This window comes from Schistocerca cancellata, chromosome 1 (genome assembly GCF_023864275.1).
Source record: "Schistocerca cancellata isolate TAMUIC-IGC-003103 chromosome 1, iqSchCanc2.1, whole genome shotgun sequence".
In the NCBI taxonomy this organism is placed as follows: Eukaryota; Metazoa; Arthropoda; class Insecta; order Orthoptera; family Acrididae; genus Schistocerca; species Schistocerca cancellata.
The window spans coordinates 499,022,023-499,045,454 of NC_064626.1; the positions used below are offsets into that span (position 1 = coordinate 499,022,023).

Genomic DNA, 23,432 nt, shown 5'->3' on the forward strand with positions numbered 1-23,432 from the left:
GTGCGGGACCGTAGCCCAGCTTCATGGAGACGGTTGCGAATGGTCCTCGCCGATACCCCAGGAGCAACAGTGTCCCTAATTTGCTGGGAAGTGGCGGTGCGGTCTCCTACGGCACTGCGTAGGATCCTACGGTCTTGGCGTGCATCCGTGCGTCGCTGCGGTCCGGTCCCAGGTCGACGGGCACGTGCACCTTCCGCCGACCACTGGCGACAACATCGATGTACTGTGGAGACCTCACGCCCCACGTGTTGAGCAATTCGGCGGTACGTCCACCCGGCCTCCCGCATGCCCACTATACGCCCTCGCTCAAAGTCCGTCAACTGCACATATGGTTCACGTCCACGCTGTCGCGGCATGCTACCAGTGTTAAAGACTGCGATGGAGCTCCGTATGCCACGGTAAACTGGCTGACACTGACGGCGGCGGTGCACAAATGCTGCGCAGCTAGCGCCATTCGACGGCCAACACCGCGGTTCCTGGTGTGTCCGCTGTGCCGTGCGTGTGATCATTGCTTGTACAGCCCTCTCGCAGTGTCCGGAGCAAGTATGGTGGGTCTGACACACCGGTGTCAATGTGTTCTTTTTTCCATTTCCAGGAGTGTAGATAGTAATTGAAACTTCCATGACAATCCGTGGGGCACATACAATTCTTGCTTGGCGCCATTTGCGTCATAGAGTCGGTCTCATTCTACATCTGAGTGTGTGAACGCGATGTGTAGGTCTTTGATTTGTGTGACTAGAAAGACAATGTATCTCTTCTTAACTTTTATGTGGATTCCGAGTTTATATTTTTGGACAGTGTGACTGGACTGAATAATGTTACATAGTAATAGAACAGAGTATTCTGCAAACAAGTAGTTACAACTTAAACTTGTCATTTACGAATCCCGGGACCTACTGAATTACGTTTATGCTATGCAGTTATGAAGAACCCTTGGACACTGATGCCATTTGCAGCTTAAGTAAATAATTGACAATATGTGTGAAGATTCCTTTCTTGAACTTTATTAACAAATACTGCTACCAAAGTGATTATCACTCATGCGCAATAATATTAGCTTTTAACAATTTCAGTATAATTAGTAGATCTTTACAACTTGAGACGAATGTGAGCTCCAAACAGATGATAGGAATAGTGTTGTAGGAGGTCCTGCGTCCTTCGAAGCAACGGGCCCACCGGTTACAGAGGAACGTGCAGTTTAACCTACAGTCTGAGCCTTGGCTTCTTAATACTGACCACACTTTGACGTTACATAGTCTCACCAAATTACGCAAGGGTCCTCTGAAAAGGCCTTATTCGATTTATTCAGTATCCTTGCCCTATTCGTGCACGCGCATATGCAAAAAAATCGCGTGAAGTTCCAAGAATAAGAAAAAAACTAGAAGGGTTAGGCAACAAGCACCAAATCTTTATTAGTCTGACCCCCGTCAAGTAACACAACTCATTTTATATTCCCTACACCGAATATATACGATCAGGTCATGGCAAATGAAGTGTGTAATGTTGGTGTTATTTGGAAATACGAAATGCTACCAAGGAGAGTTGGTACCACCCATTGTCCTGAAAATAATAGGTACAGAAAGAAACTGTTATGCTGGTTTCAAATAAATCCACATGATGATGGAGATGCAATCCTCTGAAAGGCATTATGGAAACATAAATAAACAGCTGTTTATCTTGTATATAAAAATAACCGTTATTTGCCTTTGGCAGCTGAATTTTATTTTTTCCGTTAAGCAAGCTGGATTAGCCTTGTTGTTTGGGGCACCTTACCTTTTTCTTTTAAATCTCTCGTATCTGCTATTTGACATGCACCAAGAAAACTAATTATGCGTCAAATAATTAGATGAAATATGAAATGGGCGTAAAACAAATGAAATTCAGTTTCAAAAGAGGTGCAAAATTTATTCTTATAACCACTGAATGCACGGTTAAAGAAATAAACAAAACACTAAATAGGTCCTGAAGTTGTTTTGATAAACTAAACAGGGATTTCAAAATCACACTATGAGTTTGTCTGAAAAGGAAAGCTACATCATTGTGTGTTACATATCTGGACACATCGCAGCGAGATACGGACTTTCAATGCAAAATCCATTTAAACGCCGAAAGTCTCACACAGAAAGATGAGTGTCGCGAATTCCTGGGACAGACAGCAAACGAAACAAATCAGTCAGGGAACGGATCGAAGCAGAAGTTGTGGTGGTGGTGGTGGTGGTGGTGGTGGTGGTGGTTGTGGTGGTAAGCTCCTATGGGCCCAAACTGCTGATGTCATCGGTGCCTAGGCTTACACACTACTTAATCTAACTTCAACTAACTATGCTAAGGACAACACACATAACCATGCCCGAGGGAAGATTCGAACCTCCGCCGGGGGGAGCCGCGCGAACCGTGAGAAGATATAATTATGACAGCAGAGCAAATGAAATGGCGGTGGGCAGAGCCTGTAGCCAGGTGAAAGGTTGACAAATGAACCAAGGAAGTTCTTTTCTAGATTTCAAGAAATAAGTGAAGACCAAGACGTCGAACTAACGGACTGTGGGGACATGACTTTACTCGATAAAACATATAGATTTAATAATAAAGTTTCTTGTAAACTGCACCCAGTGACATTTGCGCCCACTGAAGTTTGCACCCAGTAAAATCTGTGCTCAGAAAACTTCGAAGAAAGCTCCACTAATCCCGCTGACCGCAATCCGAAACTTGCCCGCCAGGTAGGAGAGGCGACGGCTCTTACGTCGTTCAAATCCTGATGAAGAGAACCGTAATACCATAATTTTTACAATCTGAAGTGATAATCATTTAATTTATTTTCTGTCGGACGCAATCTTCTTACAATCGGATGTTCACAAACTCCAAGAGAAAACATGAAAATCAAATAATGAGTACGAAATTTAAAAATCGTATCTCTTCAATGAGACAAAGCATACTTTAAAATAATTATAAAATAAAATATGATCACATGGTACAGGTTATGCACGTAACATAACTAACTAAAAGGCCAAAAGTATGCATACATGCACGAGACATGACCTGAACAAACCTTCCCATAACACTCCTAGCGTTACATATATGAGCGTGTCCTCTATATGTGACTACAAAACTTTCAGAATTCTTTAATTCTACGTATCATAGTATCTACATCTACGTAGATACTCTGCAAATCTCATTTAACTGTCTGGCAGAGGGTTCATCGAACCACATTCATAGTAATTCTCTATTATTCAATTCTGGTACAGCGCATGAAAGAAACGAACACCTATATCTTTCCGTACGAACTCTGATTTCTCCTATTTTATTATGGTGATCGTTTCTCCCTATGTATGTCGATGTCAACATTATATTTTCGCATTCGGAGGAGAAAGTAGGTGATTGAAATTTCGTGAGAATATTCCACTGCAACGAAAAACGCCTTTGTTTTAATGATGTCCACCCCGGATCCTGTATCATTTCAGTGACACTTTCTCCCCTATTTCGCGATAATACAAAACGTGCTGCCCTTCTTTGGACTTTCTCGATGCATATCGTCAATCCTATCCGGTAAGGATCCCATATCCAAGTGTAGGATTTATGAGCACTACAAAATGGCAAATTAAGTAAGATATATGTTAAGAGGACGAGTATGCACCATAAAAGAGGGAAAAGTAGGATTTTAACGCTGAAACAACTAGAATTAGTGCAAACTCCGTATGTAACACGGCATATAGTATAACAATAAGTTGAACGTTTGCGGCACTCTTCTTCTGGCAGTAGGATGTTTTACGTTGCTGGTCATTTGCATGACGGCTTCGATAGGATCGGAACAGGAGGAACAGCACCTCACTGGTAGCCCCAGCCAAATCCAAAAGAAATAAACGGCAGGGCGTGCCTCATCCGAACAGATCATCATAAACGTTAAGCGGGTACTGGCGGCAAATTCATTTTGCACTCAAGCAATATGTCTACCCCCTTTTTTGTGCTTCATTTCCATCTGCTCTTCAGTATTATTTACACTAAGTTTCTATTTATCAAAATGCCAATCTGAGTTAGTCGTGCTAAGAATGACTGTTCAAGCAGTCATCCACTGGAGTGACGAGGGCTTTCAGGCCGGCCGCGGTGGTCTAGCGGTTCTGGCGCTGCAGTCCGGAACCGCGGGACTGCTACGGTCGTAGGTTCGAATCCTGCCTCGGGCATGGGTGTGTGTGATGTCCTTAGGTTAGTTAGGTTTAAGTAGTTCTAAGTTCTAGGGGACTTATGACCTAAGATGTTGAGTCCCATAGTGCTCAGAGCCATTTGAACCATTTGAGGGCTTTCAGAGTGCAGGCAGACCGTGCCTTAGTGGGCAGATTGTTTCCTGGATTTATGTGCGCAAATTTCACTTGGCGCAGTTTGCATGCATTCAAGCAACATAGATGCAGATTATCAAATAATAGAACACTGCAGATTGTCCTCGACGTCCAGTATTCATCAGAGACAAGGGTATCGTCAGGAGTGTCAAAGTAAAGTGTGCAGGATCGCTCTTGTTCTCTATATACAGTGTGACAGTTATTGAACTATATAAAATAAAAACGTCATAACTTCTGAAGAGAATAGAATCTTCCGAAATGTGGCGCTACAGAAGAATGAGGAAGATAAAATGTAAATGTCGTGTGACTAGGGCTTCCCGTCGGGTAGACCGTTCGCCGGGTGCAAGTCTTTCGATTTTACGCCACTTCGGCGACTTAGGCGTCGATGGGGATGAAATGATGATGATTAGGACAACACAACACCCAGTCCCTGAGGGGAGAAAATCTCCGACCCAGCCGGGAATCGAACCCGGGCCCTTAGGATAGACATACTGTCGCGCTGACTACTCAGCTACTGGGAGCGGACAGTGATGAAAATTAGATGGGTAGATCACATAACTAATGAGGAGGTATTGAACAGTACTGGGGAGAAGAAGAGTTTGTGGCACAACTTGTCTAGAAGACGGGATCGGTTGGTAGGACATGTTCTGAGGCATCAAGGGATCACCAATTTAGTATTGGAGGGCAGCACGGAGGGTAAAAATCGTAGAGGGAGACCAAGAGATGAATAAACTAAGCAGATTCAGAAGGATGTAGGTTGCAGTAGGTACTGGGAGATGAAGAAACTTGCACAGGATAGAGTAGCATGGAGAGCTGCATCAAACCAGTCTCAGGACTGAAGACCACAACAACAACAACTTTTGAACGGTTTGAGTTACGACGTTCAAACTACATGTTTGGCCGCGGGTCGTGATGGGAATTAGTATGGTATAGATTAGCGACGAAGCCCACTTTCATTTGGATCGGTTTGTCAGTAAGCAAAATTGGCGTATTTGGGGCACTGAGAAACCGCATTTCGCGATAGAGAAGTCTCTTCGCCCTCAACGGGTGTGGTGTGCAACGTCCAGTCACGGAATAATCAGCGTGATAGTCCTTAATTGCAGGGTGCCCACCGAAAGGTACGTGAAGTTTATAGACGATGATTTCATCCCCATCATCCAAAGTGACCCTGATTTCGACAATATGTGGTTCATGCAAGACGAAGCTCGACCCCATTGAAGCAGGAGAGTGTTTGACGTCCTGGAGGAGCATTCTGGGGACCGCATTCTGGCTCTGGGGTACCCAGAGGCCATTGGCATGGCCCTCGATTGTCCACCACATTCTCTGGGTCTGAACGCATGCGACTCTTTTTTGTGGGGCTATATCAAAGCCAACGTGTACACCAAGAACCCCAAAACCATTGCTGAGCAGGAAGCAGCGATTCGGGAGGTCGTCGACAGCATCAGTGTTCCGACACTACAGCGGGTCACGCAGAATTTCGCTATTCGTCTGCGCCACATCATCGTCAATGATGGCAGGCATATCGAACATGTCATAACCTAAATCCGAATATCTGTAGTGATGTTTACTTATTGCATAGAGTGTGTGCACGCCTGAGTTTGTAACTAAAAAAACTACTCCCGAACAGGCCATGAAGACCCAGCGGTATTGACCGACCGCCGTCTCGTCCTTAGCCCATAGGCGTCACTGGTTGCGGATATGGAGGGGCATGTGGTCAGCACACCGCTCTCCCGGCCGTATTTCAGTTTCCGAGATCGGAGCCGCTACTTCTCAACCAAGTAGCTCCTCAGTTTGCCACACAAGGTGTGAGTGCACCCCGCTTGCCAACAGCGCTCGGCAGAGCGGATGGTCACCCATCCAAGTGCTAGCCCAGGCCGACAGCGCTTAACTTCGGTGATCTGACGGGAACCGGTGTTACTACTGCGGCAAGGCCGTTGGCTTAGTTTGTAACTAATTTGCGTTTTTTTCATATAGTTCAATAATTGTCGCCATGTACATGAAAGATCTGGCGAATAGGGTGAATAGCAGTTTGCTGCTGTCTGCTGATGACGCTTTGATGTACGGGAAGGTGTCGTCCACGAGTGTGTGTACGGGGATACAAAATGACTTAGAAAAAATTTATAGTTGGTGTCGTGAACGACAGCTTCTTCTAAATGCAGAAAAATGTAAGTTATTGCAGATGAGTAGGAAAAACAGTAGTGTAACGTTCGGATATAGCATTAATAATATGCTGCTCGAGACAGTCAAATAGGTTAAAAATCTGGGCGTACCGTTGGAAAGCGATATAAAATGGAACGAGCATGTGAGGATTGTAGTAGTGAAGATGAATAGTCGACTTCGGTTTATTGGGAGAGTTTTAGGAATGTGTAGCTTATCTTTAAAGGAGGCCACTTATAGAACACGATAGTGACCCGTTCTTGAATACTGCTCGAATGTTTGGAATCCCCAGTAAGTCGGATTAAAGGTAGAGATGGAAGCAATTAAAAGGCACGCTGCTAGATTTGTTAGCGGCAGGTTCGATCTGCATGTAAGTATTGCGGAAGTGCCTCGTGAACTCATTTGGGAAGCCCTGGAGTGAAGAAAACGCTCTTTTCGCAAGACATTATTATGGAAGTCTAGAGAACCGGCATTTGAAGCCGATTGCAGATGGATTCCTTCGCCGCCAACGTAGATTTCGCGTAAGGTCCACAAAGATAAGATGAGAGTTAGGAATCGGACGGAGGCTTATAGATAGTCGTTTTTTCCTCACTTTTTTTTTGCGAGTGGAACAGGAAAGGAAATGACTAATAGTGGTACACGGTACTGTCCGCCGTGCACCGTACTGTGGCTTGCAGAGTATGTATGTAGATTTAGATGTACAGGAAGACTGTAACACACCAAAATGTATAGCAGCCTATTATCCCTCAGTAGGTGTCACATGGATGGTGGTGATTACGATAAGACAAAACCATTACACTATCAACTGAGGAAGAATGGCTGCAAACGTCTACAACACATAAAGGGACTGACAGAGTTATTTTTTTATTTCAGTTGATATTAGCAACATAGGACGAAAGATTAGTTATCTTCAAGGATAAATCATGATACATCTACATCTACATCTACATTTATACTCCGCAAGCCACCCAACGGTGTATGGCGGAGGGCATTTTAAGTGCCACTGTCATTACCTCCCTTTCCCGTTCCAGTCGAGTATAGTTCGCGGGAAGAACGACTGCCGGAAAGCCTCCGTGCGCGCTCGAATCTCTCTAATTTTACATTCGTGATTTCCTCGGGAGGTATAAGTAGGGGGAAGCAATATATACAATACCTCATCCAGAAACGCACCCTCTCGAAACCTGGTCAGCAAGCTACACCGCGATGCAGAGCGCCTCTCTTGCAGAGTCTGCCACTTGAGTTTGCTAAACATCTCCGTAACGCTGTCACGCTTACCAAATAACCCTGTGACGAAACGCGCCGCTCTTCTTTGGATCTTCTCTATCTCCTCTGTCAACCCGACCTGGTACGGATCCCACACTGATGAGCAATACTCAAGTATACGCGTCTAACACCGCCTATGGCCTTGCTGCAACCTGAGTTCTGCAATGAAGGGAGTCCACAAGTTTCTTCAGGTATGCGATATCCAGCTGAAGTGCTGCAACCTGAGTTCTGCAATGAAGGGAGTCCACAAGTTTCTTCAGGTATGCGATATCCAGCTGAAGTCACTCACCAATAATTAGGTCCTGTAGAGCTGCCAAACTGAGGGAATATAGATCACTACGTTTCACCCGCTGTTCCAAATGGTTCCAGACGTTTTGTAAGGCATTAAGTCCGAGTGATTTAGCGAACGAAGTGAGGAGTGATAGGGTGCGAAGAACGTATGCATGTAGCTCTCTCAAGGAAGGAAGGTTAGGGTTTAACGTCACGTCGACATCGATATCATCAGAGACGAAGCACATGCTCGGATTGTGTCAGGTACGAGGCAGGAGCGTGCTCTTCGGAAGGAACCATCCCGGCACATCCCTGGAGCGATCTAGGGAAATCACGGCACACGTAAATCTGGATGGAAGGTCACGAATTTGAAACATCATCATCCCGAGAGCGAGTGTGCTAACCACTGCTGACCTATGAACACAGCTATTCGAAGGAGAATACACGGTCACCACGAATGTGTAGTAGAAACGGCAACATTTGGGCGCCGAAAATGATGAAATACACATCCTGGTACACGTACACATGTGTCTGAATGAGTGGGCCCAAGCCGTCATACGAAGAAAAACTTCAAAACGTCGCAGAACTACCTCTGGCCTGAATTTCTCCCTCCACACGCTGCAGGTTAAATGCATCAATGGACAGTAATTGCGTTCGACGCTGCAACGCAACATAGCGAATTATTGGACCACAGTACACGCCTCCAGTCATCTACTGTACGGGTTTCTGTGTCATTTGTCACACTGAAGACGTCCAGTTTTACGTGCCGCTGTGACCAGTGGCCCGTTCCAAGTTGTCTGACTGAAAATGTCCATTGCATGTAGATCTCTTCGCGGCAATCGGTCTGGAACTGGATGAAATGAACCTACGTTCACTGGTAGCAGTAAATTCTGTCGGGTCTGAAATAGAGTGTCAGTGACAAGGTGTGACGCTCGTCTCAGTTCCTTGTAGGGTAAGATCTTTTTACAACCATTGTTCTTGCACCGCGTTACACGGCTGCGAGTGGCACGCCACTCTTTGTAGACACGACCACACTCAAAAAATCGGCAACTTCTTTGACGGTGTGGTCATGGGTACATCAAATACTACAGCTGCTTTCTGTCAGCCTGTCACGTCTCCACTGCGCTGGTTACATAAGGTGGACTGGGGTATACACACCACTTCCCTGCAGTGAGTTCAGTCACGTTTCCAAATGCAACTAAAATAGCACCACTTGTCGGCCACTCGAGTTGCATGTGAAAAGAGACAGAGTACTGTGTCGTTACTCGACTGACGCCGCTTTTAGCCACTTCACTAAAAGTTAATGGTCGCTTTAACTATGTAACGCTATTTTCCTCCTGCCCCACCACAGATTATACTCATTTGACTACAAACTTGTGGCTGAATTTCGAAGCAGCACTGATGTATTCTAATTCGCATGTTTGTTAAGCACTCGTCCACTAAATCTGAGAACAGGAGTAACAAGATTTCTGGATGCAATGTAATTTCAACTCGACTGTAACTTTTAATAAAGGAACATGAATAGCCAACCATCAACTAAGACGGTGGTTTGAAAAGTTCTCGGAACGGAATAGAAAAAAGTACTTACATCACTGAAACTATTTTTATTTTTCAATGTAGTCGCCTTGTAGATTAATGCACTTGGTCAAATGATGTTCCAGTGTCTTGATCCCATCTCGAAAATGAGTTTCCTCCAGGCCTGCAAAATAGTTGTCAACTCCAGCTATCAATTCTTCGTTTGAAGTGAACCTTCGCCCACCAAGAAAAATTTTTAGTTTTGGGAAGAGACAGAAATCTGACGGACCCATATTAGGTGAACAAGGCGGGTGTGGCAACAATTCACATCTTAGTTCGTGTAATTTTGCGAAGGCGACGGCACATGTGTGCGGGCGCGTTGTCTTGATGGAAGATGACTTTCTTCCTTGCGAAACCTGGCCTTTTTTGCGAATCTTTTGTTGAAATTTGTCCAGGAGGTTAGCATAGTATTCTCTAGTAATTGTTTGCCCAGTGGGGAGATAATCTACAAACATATTCCCCTTCGCATCCCTAAAGACTGATTCCATGACCTTTCCCGCCGAAGGAATTGTCTTTGGTTTCATTGGTGGCGGAGAATCAGAATGTTTCCATTGCTTTGACTGTTGTTTTGTCTCTGGGGTGTAGTTGTGCACCCAAGTTTTATCTGTAGTCTCAAACCGGTACAAAAAATCTGGTTCGTTTCTCCTAAAACAGGCCAAACATTGTTCCGATACGTCCAGTCTCATGCGTTTTTGATGCAGCGCCAAGAGTCGCGGCACCCTTCATGCAGATAATTTTATCATTTCTAATTCTTCACTTAAAATGTGATATACCCTTTCAGATGACATCTGGCAGGCGTGAGCAATTTCACGCTCTTTCAGTCGGCGATACTCCATGTCCATTTTGTGTACTGTTGCAATGATTTCTGGTGTAGTGACACATCTTGGCAGACCATTGCGTGGATCATCATCTAAGCTCTCCCGACCAAAATTAAATTCATGAGTCCGCTTGACAACAGTTGAATATGAAGGAGCAGAGTCCCCCAGTGTATTCTGCAAATCGGCATGAATGTCCTTTGCTTTCATACCTTTCTTCACGAAGTACTTAATCACTGCTCGAATAAATTTTTTCCATCTTCGCAAATCACTACGGAGGAACAACAACAGAGCCACGTCACCACCACAGCTCTTTTCCAAGATCACTGACATAGTACGTGTTTACGGGAAACAGTCCAATGAAAATCACGTGAAAAGCTCGTTTCGCTAGCGCTGACTTCTCATGGTAATTCCGAGAACCTGTCAAACCACTCTGGTAGCGTTCCGGTGTAATATTACACAACGTCCCAAAAACTTCACTTCCAAAGCTCTTGTGTGATATGGTGGTTGAGACAACGTCTCAGGAGTAGACGACTTAGCTTCAACACTACTGATATCCCTAGGAGAGCCAACAATGACAAAACTATTCCACCTGGTGCTCAAGAGGTGTGAGACAAGCGAAATACCCTCAGAATTCAAGAACAATGCGGTAATTCCAGTTCCAAAGAAAGGAGGTGCTGACAGGCGTGAATACTACAGAACTATCGGTTTAGTAAGTAATGGTTACAAAATACGCGAATTAGTTACAGAAGGATGGAAAAACTGGTAGAAGTGGACTTCGGGGAAGATCAGTTTGGATTCTAGAGAAATGTTGGAACACGACTACACACTTATCTTGGAAGGTAGGTTAGGGAAGGGCTATCTACTTTTATAGGTTTTGTAGATGTGGAGAAAGCTTTTGACAATGTTGACTGGAATACAATCTTTGAAATTCTGAAGGTAACAGGGGCAAATTTCAGAGAACGAAAAGTTATATACAACTTGTACAGCAAATATAAGAGCCGAAGGGCAAGAAAGGGAAGCAGAAGCTTAGACGGGAATGAGACAGGGTTCTGGTCTATCCTCGATGCTATTCAGCCTTTACATTAAGCAAGCAGTAAAGAAAACCAAGGAAAAAAATTAGAGAAGAGATTAAATTTCAGGGAGAAGAAATAAAAACTTCAAAGTTCACTGATGACACTGTGATTCTGTCAGAGACAGCAAAGGACGTCGGAGAGGAGCTGAACCGAATGGACAGCGTGTTGAAAGGAGGATATAACATGAAAATCAATGAAAGTGAAACAAGGGTAATGTGATGGAGTGGAATTAAATTAGGCAGTGCTGAGGGAACTAGATTAGGAAATGAGACACTGAAAGTAGTAGGTGAGTTTGCCTGCTTACGCCGTGAAATAACTGATTATAGCCGAAGTAGAGAGAATAAGGTATTTAGACTAGGAATGGGAAGAAAAGGGTTTCTGAAGAAGAGAGGTATGTTCACATCGAATACAAGTTTAAGCGTTGCGAAGCCTTTTGTAAAGGAATTAGTCTAGCACGTAGCCTTGGATGGGATGAAACGTGAACGACGAAGCTTTCAGACAGAAAGAGAATAGAAGCTTCTGAACATTGTGCCGCACAAGAATGCTGAAGATTAGACGGGTAGATCGCGTAGCTAATGAGGAGGTACTGAACAGAATTGGGAAGACAAGAAATTTTGAGGCACAACTTGACTAAAATAAGGTTCAAAATGGTTCAAATGGCTCTGTGCACTATGGGACTTAACATCTATGGTCGTCAGTCCCCTAGAACTTAGAACTATTTAAAACTAACTAACCTAAGGACAGCACACAACACCCAGCCATCACGAGGCAGAGAAAATCCCTGACCCCGCCGGGAATCGAACCCGGGAACCCGGGCGTGGGAAGCGAGAACGCTACCGCACGACCACGAGATGCGGGCGACTAAAATAAGGGATCGGTTGATAGGATACATTCTGAGATATCAAGGGAGCACCAAATTAGTACTGGAGAGAAATGTGGGGGTTAAAAATTGTGGAGGAAGACCAAGAGATGAATACAGTAAGAAGGTTCAAAAACATTTAGGTTGCAGTAGTTATTCGGAGATGAAGAGACTTGCACAGGATAGAGTACCATGGAGAGCTACATCAAACCAGTCTTTGGACTGAAGACCAGCATAACAACATCAACATATCAACATCTTCAAATGGTTCAAATGGCTCTGAGCACTATGGGACTCAACTGCTGAGGTCATTAGTCCCCTAGAACTTAGAACTAGTTAAACTTAACTAACCTAAGGACATCACACACATCCATGCCCGAGGCAGGATTCGAACCTGCGACCGTAGCGGTCCCGCGGTTCCAGACTGCAGCGCCAGAACCGCGCGGCCACTTCGGCCGGCTCAACATCTTCGTCTTTTACAACTATAGTGCAGCAACCAATGAAAGTTACTTGGTCTGCCTCAACAATGTGTAACTTACTTTTGAAATACGATAATGTTTTAAGCTGAAGCAATGAATTTAAATCTGTACCACTGCCGGGATTTGAAACCCCCAGGTCTTCTGCTCACTAGGCCAAAGCGCTACCCAGTGTGCCACGGTGTGCGGACACTTTCCACGCCGGACATTTGCCACGATTTTACATGCTCCGAAGGGTTGAGTCCCTTGTCTCCCCTTCCTCCTCCTCATCGCTGTCGTGCAGTAAAGGTACTTACTGAGCCTTTCCGCTGGTTTTCTTAACATAGGACCAGAATCTCTATGGATTTTTCGCCACATTTCTAGAGAGAGTTTCGTTGTGGAAACTATTAAAGGCATCTCGCATTGAAATCCGCACCAAATTTCGAGTCACAGTAAAACTTCGCCAATCTTGGAGATTTTGCGCTCGTCTAAATTATACGTGTCTTTTTCGGTGCTCCTGCAGCAGCTTTCTGTCGTGTTTTGTATACCATGGGGGATCAGTTCCGTCTGATATTAATTTACTTGGTATGAATCTCTCGAGTGCTGTTGATACTATTTCTTTGAACTTAAGCCACATATAGTCTTCACTTACATAGTTTGGAAGGATTGAAGACTGTCTCTTAGAAAGACGTCAACCGAATTTGTAGTCGATTTTATAAATATATATATTTCGCGTTTAGTTTTGGTGAATTTCTTTGTTACGGAATTGAGCCTCGCTACGACTGTGTGTTCACTAATTCCTGTACCCGTCGTAATGCTCAGGATTATTTGTGGCTAAGAGGTCAAGTGTGTTTTCGTAACCATTTGCAATTTGAATGGCCTCGTGAACTAATTGTTCAAAATAATTTTATAAAAAGCATTTAGAACAATTATGGAAGTTGTTTTCTATGTACAATAGGTTCTGAAAATGTATTTTTGTAAACATACGGAAGGTAGATTGAAGTCACTGCCAACTATAATTGTATGAGTGATGAGACTCGAGTTTTCTTTGAAATGTTCAGCAACTGTTTCATCTGAGACCGGGGGTCAGTAAAAGGAGCCAGTCATTAATTTATTCCGGTTGTCGAATATAACCTCTGTCCATACTAAGTCACAGGAACTACCTGCTTCAATGTCGCTTGTGAGCTGGAACACACATTATATTATTTTTCCTTAAGTTGTGCTTCTTGTTTCTGTTGTAGTGGAGATCATTACAATTACGGCTTTTCCCTCCAAAACCTAGGATGCTTTCTCTGTGACCCTGTAAATACCAGAGCTAAAAAATGTAGATCAACAACGTACGGTACAATACATTCTGTATTACTTCATTTCCTTATTTCTAACATTTTAAAATTGTACGTCGACTTTAGATGACATGTAGATATTCTTATCTCTTTTTATGAACGTACTTGTCCCGCTACACTTTATTAACTAATGTTTCGCCGCAAGGGATATCGGATTTTAGAGAGTAAATTAATATGGAGTATGTCGTTCTTCTTTTCAAACATTTACATACCCATTTCTTCTTTCCTTATTGTCTTTTGGGCATGCAGTTGTAGTAATTAAAATAGGCACAAATGCAGCGATCAAAAAGAAATGATTAGCGTACATTCGCCTTCTCTTTACATCGTTCCTTTCTTGTTGCTCCCATGGCGATGGACTATCGCAATCAGTAAGCGTGAAAGGAAGCTACCGTACAGACAGAGGGATCTATATTCGTACTTGGCAGAACTAATTAAATACTGACATAATCGTCGGAATTGCTTTCGTTTCCCAAAAGATATAAATATTTCGATTTCGGAAAAGAAGCTCCGTATTTCGCCAAGATGTCGAAGAAGAAGGACCCTTACGTACTGGTTGTATCGAGTAAGATATGGAGACGGCAGTTTGAAAGCGGACAGAAGTAGTACGAGGAAGGGCGTCCCTTACCTGAGGGATCGCTACCTGGCGAAGGGGAAAGTGTGGCAAATGTCCGGCGTGGCAAATGTCCGGCATTCGTGTGCCACAATGGTACTGTGACTACCACAGTTGCACTGATTACTCTAGTACGTCGCGCTCCCCAATACAAATTCCGATTCCCGCCTCAGTTGATGCCGTACTCTGGTAGTCACAGTGCGGACAGCACATCTGCCCACTAGGCATGAGATCCAGGTTCGAATCCCAGTGCTGGTACGGATTTACTTCATTGTTTCAGCCTACATCATTATCGTAAATAAAGGTGAGACTCAGTACACCTCAGGAACATAAGCTGTATATGATCACTTTTTAAAATCCCCTTGAAGCTGACTGTGCGTGTTGACAACCAATTCTTAACAATGGACGCCGATATGCTTCTTTTCGCAGCCCTTCCACAACGCGGTGCGTGTGAGGTACTCGCTGCTTAGGACGACAACGCCGATGAGGCAACGAGCCGATGATCGGCAGTCGCGTCACGCCGCCGGGACGGGACCCGTGCCTTGTGTACGTGGGTGGTATTAGCGAGCGGCCCAGCCAGCGGTGGCTCAGCTGTGCACGCGGCGCGGCTTTTAATTTGTAGCGCTTCCTGGCGGCGCGGCGCCATCTCCGGCGCGCAGGTAGCGCCATTTCCGGCTTCCACCCCGCCCCCGCCGCTCCGCTGCCGCTACCGCCCCCGCCGCCGCCGCCACCGCCCCCGCGCCTCTCTTCGGCTCCCGGGGGACCGGCCAGCGGACGAGCGGGGCTCTGACCGACAATGGCGGCAATCGGAAGTCGGCGGCGGGCTTCCGCCGCGCTGCAGCGACGGCCTTTATATTGCCTCTCCTCAAGTTTATTTGTCGTGCCGCTGAACTGGAAGAAGCGACAACTGATCAGAAAGCAACACGCCCAGTCCTCCGCTGGTGGGCTTCAATTTTGGATCCCGTGGGTGATCGGGGAGGAAAGCTTCGCTTTTCTAAGAACCTCGTCGTAAGGTTAAAGCTTTTCGAATGAAATAATAAGTTTACTTCTATGTAGGTGGTGTCTGTTCTTTCTTACATGTCCAAAAGAACAGACGCCCCTCCCCCTCTGCCATATATATAAGGCAAGGCAGCAAATGGTCTCTTCAGTGCAGATGGACAACAGTCTCGAACTCTTACGGAAATTGCCGAAATGACGCGAATAATGAGGATAATGGGCAAGGGGCAATACGTTGGTAGTGTGTGGATAGGTAGAGAATTTGGGTCTGACTGGAGGTGTGCTACGGCAGCCCGTGGAGTTGTGATGACCAATTTGTCCGAATGGCGCAGTGGTCAGCGCACCTGACTAGTACGCAGGAGTCGCAGATTCGAATCCCGGTCTGGCACTATTTTCAACTTTCCCCTTTGATTTAAATCAATACCCTCTCGAAGCCAATGTCTGTAAATCCTTTGTACCTTAAGAAGTTTACTGTTACCAGTCACTACTTATTTATATCCACAACGTGTTTCAAATGTTTGAAGCTCCATCATCAAATGAATTTATATGTGTTAATACGTTATGTGTACGACTTTGGGGTAACCTGTCGCACTGTCTCCAGTGGTCACAGGCTCATTTCTCTGCTGTAATACATCGCATGTAAACTGTTACATTTTTTTAAAATTTAAAAGTTTATATGTGATGCATGATGGCAAGGAAAGCAGCTAGTGACCACTGGGGATAATGCGAAAGTTTATCCCGAGGTGGTAACACAATAAACACATGTCGTATTGCCTCGGGCATGGATGTATGTGATGTCATTAGGTTAGTTACGTTTAAGTAGTTCTAAGTTCTAGGGTACTGATGACCTCAGAAGTTAAGTCCCATAGTGCTCAGAGCCATTAGAATCATGTCGTATTAACAAATATAAATCCACCTTTTGAAACGCGTTGTGGATATTAAACAACAGTGACTGCTAACACCTAAACTTGTTGTTCCATTCGATATCAATGACAGTCACGGTACAGCCTAACCTAAAATGTTTCCATTTAAAGTTAAAGCTTTTTTTGTATGTCCGCGTTTGCGTCAGTACGTGTTTTGAAATGATTCTGCTTTGAGCAAACGTTAATTGGTTCAAATGGCTCTGAGCACTATGGGACTTAACATCTGTGGTCATCAGTCCCCTAGAACTTAGAACTACTTAAACCTAACTAACCTAAGGACATCACACACATCCATGCCCGAGGCAGGATTCGAACCTGCGGCAGTAGCAGTCCCGCGGTTCCGGAATGAGCGCCTAGAACCGAAACGTTAATTCCTTCATTCTTCATCCATATAACTAGTTACATATAAGGCTCTTGCAGTCATAACTCCCTTGCTGACATCCAAAGCATTTTACATGTTGCAGCAGGCAGCGACGCCACACAAACTTACTGATCGATGTTTGCGACCAAAAGGGTGGCCGCGCGGGGTAGCTGTGTGGTCCAGGGCGCCTTCCCACGGTTCGCGAGGCTCCCCCCGCCGGAGTTTCGAGTCCGCTCTTGGGCATGGGTGTGTGTGTGTTATCCTTAGCGTAAGATAGATTAAGTAGTCTGTACGCCTAGGGACTGATGACCTCAGTAGTTTGGTCCAATAGAACTTACCACAAAACCACCAAAAGGATGTGGCCAAAAAATGGAAACGCCACAAACACATCACCATTTCTGGTACGCTGTAGGAAACCTTTTGGCATTCAGAACAGCTTCCAGTCATCTCGGAATGGATAAATGCAGGTCCTGCATGATTTTCAAGGAAATCATAAACCATTCTTCCTGCAAAACAGTGGCAAGCTCAGGTAGCGATAAAGGAGCTAGATACCGATCATGCATCCCTCATCTCTAAAGAGGACCACAAAGACTAAATAATACTGAGGTCGGGTGACTGTGACGGACAGACGAGATGCGACAGTTCAACTTCGTGCCCAGAAAGCTCGTCCTGGACGATGCGAACTTCATGGACGGGGGCCCTGTCGTCTTGGAAGGGAGCATCACCACTGGGGAGCAAACACTGCACCCTGAGATGGACCTGATCAGCCAAAATTGTCGCATAACCCTTGGCAGTAACGTGGCCTTGCAGAGTAACCGTGAGGCCCATAGAATACCACGGTGTGGCTGTCCAAATGACTACCGAATCCACGCCATGTATCACTCTTGGGATGTAAACTCTGGCAAAAATCGGAAACAGTGTGCAGCAAGACTCATGCGACCAAATGACTTTCTTTCATTAGCTCATAGCCCAGCTTTTAAAGCTTCGTCACTATATTTCTCTATTAAGAGCATTTGAATCACTGGTGCGTGGTTTTAGAATTCTAGTGTCCCCTGTAATTCCCAGATTCTGGAGCTCTCTTCGCGTTATTTTGGTGCTGTGCTGTGGTACATAGTTCTGCAGTAACATTTGCAGCTGTCGGCATCTCAGTTTACGTCACAATGCTCTTCAATGACCGTCTGCGACGATCACTCAATACACACTTTCATCCGCATTGTGACTTAGCAGATATGTTTGTCCTCTTTCCACGTATGCTGTTTAAATCTTCGATACGTCCCCTCTTGAAATAGCACAGTCACCTCTGCTCTCTTGTTAGGGAAACACCCACCATTCGAGCACCAAGAATTTGCCCACGTTCGGATTCACTTAGCTCCGACATAATGCATTCGCAGTTGCTCAGAAGACTGTTTTGGCCACGACTTACTGAGACCATTTCTCAGGTGCTGTTCGTGATCAAATGCAACATCGCCATCTGCGGACTTGGCTAGCAACTCGTGCTCTTTTAATATTTTTGTGCATCCTCTGTAGGTTTGCTCATGACACTACAGTTCGATAACGTGATTTCCGCTGACGTGTAACAGCCGCTGAATGCTACGCCGTGATTGGCTATTGGGATATGGCTTGCACACGAAAACTTATAACTTCAGTATTAAGACATCAAATGAGAGTGTACAAAGGGATAAAATAAATAAAATAAAAATACCTTCAGTATTCTTAATATTTTATTTATTTCTCTTTCAGTTTTATATTTTTGTTACTGCTTGAAAGCCCTCCACCAATAAACTATGAGCCATGTTCTAAACTAGTGTTTTGTTTTTCGCTATAAGACGGTGTCCGAAGTTACTCCATACCCATAACGCAATATGTACATGCCATATTAATCCACGCAAGTCGACCTCATACCGGAGTCTTTAACTCCGAAACACGTTGTGGAAATAAATAAACAGTGACTGCAAACAGTAAACTTGTTGCTTCATTCAACATCAGTACCAGTCATGATAAAGACTAAAAATAAATTTTAGTATTCGAAGGGCAAAAGGTCTTTCTTTCGTGAACTCAATCTAACTACAACTTTTGTAAAATGAGAGCGATCTGAACGACCCTAATCACTTTGTGCATTGTTGGGGTGTCTGTAACATTGCTCCGGGAAGAGATGTGCCCGGCAGTTGGTCTTGGAGTGCGTACCTTTCAGGCAAGAAAGTGACTGCGGGCAGCGCAGACTAATTTCTATTGAGGAGAATTATTTACTACTCATTGTGCTGGGGAAAGTATTCTAGTAACACATGTGGCTTATACATCGTTAATCGTTGTGAGCACTCGACTTTGTGATAAATGTCACGCTATTTTAACCATCGCCTATGCGTGAATATCAGTGTCGCGTATACTAGCGATCCATTTCAGACTGAAAGGTCTGATCAAGAACCGACGCTTCGCCCATCACTATATTGAGAGAAACCAATTGGAGTGAAGGGTAATGAATTTTTCGCAAGTCCGCGATGTTTTCTGATGTGTTCATACCCAACTGTGACCACCACGTAGGCTGCAGTTTCAGTACAAAGAGTGCCACTACCGTGGACACACAGGCAATACTTGTAAGGAAAGTGTTTTATACCTTAAACCGTAGAAATGTTTCAGTGAAGTTTCACCATCGTCATCAGATTCCTTTTATTTTCCTTACTATCCCACTCTTTTGTTCATGTAGCTGTCTGTAGGTGCCATTAAGGAAAATGCTGGTAAAGGGGTCCATTCATCTTAGTGAAACTTCGCTGAGCATGCATGGGTGAAAAAAGGAGGAAGGTGTGATATGTCTGTTATGTCGTCTTTTGCGAATATATTAAGTTTTATTCGAACTAAACGCGTTTCAGTTTATTAAAATCTGTATTAAAAGTGTCATCAGTGGCCAATCTTTTTTTTTTTTTTTTTTGGCTTCAGATTTATTTCAATATCTTCTCATACACACAGGGGGCCGATGTTTAACACTCTGAACTGCATTAACCACAGTATATACTAGTTTACAAGTTTTTATACATCCACATTCAACTCTTGATTACTTGTACTTTGTTTCGGTTGCGCGATAGCCAGGAGCGCATGGCGAATATGCACACAACAAATAAAAAATATATATATAAATTAAAAAAGGGACTTTTTGCGGCTTTAAAATGTAGCTACACCTATGAAACTTCGAATATTTAATAAAATAGCAGTGATGGATACGTAAAATTAGATTTCAGGCCTTGTAACTGCTGCGCTCTTACTTACACAGGCTTTCGAAGAATATAAATACTTCCCCTTGAACTAAGTATTGCTGTTTAGCAATGGTACCGCAGTTGGGATTCCTGGACGTCGCATTACCACAAGTATTTACGCAGCTGGTTGCTTTCTAGCACAACACTACATCAGCACTGTTGGTACAATTAGGCACGTGCTATGTTCAAAACCGTCAGCTCTGTCGCTCCACTGGCGACTGCGGTAACTATAAAGTCGCTGATAAATCTTTGACAGTTTCTGGAAATCTGCAGTTATAAACGCACTGCGTTCGCATTAAATGGACCGTGGAAATAAAGTAAGCATCTAGTCACCAACGGGAGTATATTTAGGCAGAAGTATTCCAAAAAGGGATCATTGTATTATTCCTGCATTGGAGAACCGTCTCGCGGGAAGGCGATTCCCATAGAAGAAAGGCATCTTAGTCTATGGATAAGAGTGAAAATTACCAGATTAAAAAGCGCCATTAAGTAGGGCGAAGCTAGATAGGGGCAGGGGTGGCACTCCTCGCTCCTCTTACCGACCAGTATCAGCTAGAAGAGAGCCAGAACATCGACCAATAGTAAATGTATCCACACCCATTTGTCGTCAAACCTCAAAAGTATTTTGCCGTTTACCGCTAGTCTCCTTGCTACTGAAAGAGACAAATCGACTCTTTGTTCTGAAAACTGCCAGTAGCGATGTACCTTATACTAGTGATGTTTCTCTCGTGTCATCTGCCCATGTGAAATTCGCATGTATCTAAAGGCTACCTGTGTAACAAAAGAATAATATCTGTAAGCTTCATACGAACTATTTCCCCTGATTTAAGTACGCTGTAGATGGCGGGAACCTTATTATAAACTGGTGATTAATGAACAAAATTTTTCAGTAGTTTAGAGTTTTATTTTGTGAGAATTCGTGCTTCGTTTCCTACACTCCCTTCCATTACAAAACTAATATCAGCTCTTCCCCTCCAATGCCCTGCCCATAATGCTGCAAACGCGTTCTCTGTTCGAAAGAGATCTTGCGACGTTACTGGCCAATGCAGGGTTTGGCGAGCACGAAGACGAGCAGTAGACACCCTCACCACACGCGAGCGAGCACTATCTAGCTGAAATGTAAACCCAGGATGGCTTACCGTCAAGGGCAACAAAATGGGGCGTGGAATATCATCGAAGTACCACTGTGCTGTAAAGGTACCGCGGATGACAACCAAAGGTGTCCGGCTATGAAGTGAAATGGCACCCCAGACCACCACTCCAGGCTGTTGGGCCGTAACGCGGACGACAGTCAGGATGGTGTCCCACCATTGTATGGGGCATCTCGAGACATGTATTCGCTCGTCATTTCGGCTCACCTCGAAGCGGAACTCATCACTGAAGAGAATCCTTCTCCAGTCAATGAGATTACAGGCTGAAGACGTGTGTGGAGATGCCCTGTCTTACAGAGTATTTTCAAATCAACATCTCAGTAGGCCACTCACTGGCTGTAGCTTTCTCCTGTCCACCTTTTATTGATGCTACCAGAGTGTAGACAACTAGCCCCTCCCTGCCTTTCCCCCCGTCCTCTGCCAACGGGAGAAGAATCCAGCAGCCTACGTGGTCAAAAAACAGGTCAGCAAGTGAGTGATTATCTCTGTCTGATAGGGAAAAGGTGCGAGGCCATTCAGTGTGCGTTGATTCTCTCCGCCACGGACACTCTCAGGTATGGACGAAAGCAACGTTTGACATGGACACAAACACCGTCGCCGAGTATACCGGGAACCAGCTGTAACGCCCACAGTAGCGAACAGGACGTGCGCACAGGCACGGCCAGAAAATGGTATGTTACGCCAGAACCACTGCAGATGCTGCTGGACATGTGATTAGCCCGCCTCTTTACCTCTGACGATATTGGCGTCGACGGAAGAATATCAAATGACCTGTGATGTCCATTTGAGCATTACGACCGGAGGGCAGGGAAGACCACCTGGGGGCCTTTGGTGGTGATTAGGCGGCGGGTGTCGCTTTTTGCGGGACGCCCCGCGTGTCAGAGCGGCGTCGGCTCTGGCTCGGCGTGGCGTCACGACGCCCCGTGCATATAGACAGAGCGGCGGGGCGGACAACTCGATCAAAAACGGCCAATTAGCCGGCTGTGACGGCGATAATTAGCGTCCGATGTAATTAACGCCAGAGGGGCGCGGGCCTCGGGCGGGGAACCCGACCTGCAGCATGGGGGGTGGGGGTGGGTGGGGGGGAGGGCGCTTAGGCTACCGGCAATCAGGGGTCAGGGGATGGGGCGGTCATCCCTGACGCTTTGTGTCTCGCAAGGAGCATCGATCGACAATGGGAGCGCCGACACGGGAGCAGGAGAGTAAGGCCCACAGACGCACTGCGAATCGAGCAAACACCCTTCCACGTCCGACACATCGGTACGTGTTGCTTTTTGCTGCTTTACCAGCGTGTAGTTTCGGCTCGAATAATTTGTATCACTATGATCACACAGAAATTCTGTCGACAGTGGAACTGGCCATCAGAGACAAGGGCATAGTGCACCAGGAGAGTGCGATAGGACTGCTTGTATTGTGTATATACGTGAATGAGCTGACTGTCAGGGTAAGACGCGATTAAGGGGCTCCGGAAAGGCTCAAAATCATGAAAAGTTCAATTTTTACTTTTTTGCGTTTTCTGAATCTGCAGACTATTACCTTTTAATATATATATAATTTATTCAATTCCGAAGACTACAACTATTTTTAAATTTTTTTTGAAATGTGTTCTACTTGGGCGTGACCCACTGTGGCGCTGTTAAACTGCTGTCAAATGGTGTTATTATTAACGTCCGTGTTCATCAGGTACATTTTAGTGATGTGAGATAAAGTATGTGTTGTGGCTAACCTGTGATGGTTCAATATATATCGCTGGTGTGATTGTCGATTGTTTCATGTTTATTTACTCTGTCGTTATCTCGAAAATATTCGTAATTAATTCTCTGTTTTGTTGAAGTATAATAATGAGTAAAAGTAAAGTTGCTGTTGCGACTTTCAGTGATGGCAACATTGTAAGGTGCAAGGTATTTAGAAATATGGGAATGAAGATAGGTTCTAACATGGTACGAGCGATGCTTGCTTTAGACAAGGAACGCCTTCGGGCTGCAGACAGGGCTGTAAAGAGTCTAGA

The 23,432-nt window shown here is 44.8% G+C and overlaps 1 pseudogene; it reads right to left on the bottom strand.

The window, feature by feature from the left end:
* Window positions 1–6,146: 6,146 nt before the first annotated feature.
* Window positions 6,147–6,264, bottom strand: LOC126105286 (5S ribosomal RNA; annotated as a pseudogene).
* Between the last annotated feature and the right edge of the window lie 17,168 nt (window positions 6,265–23,432).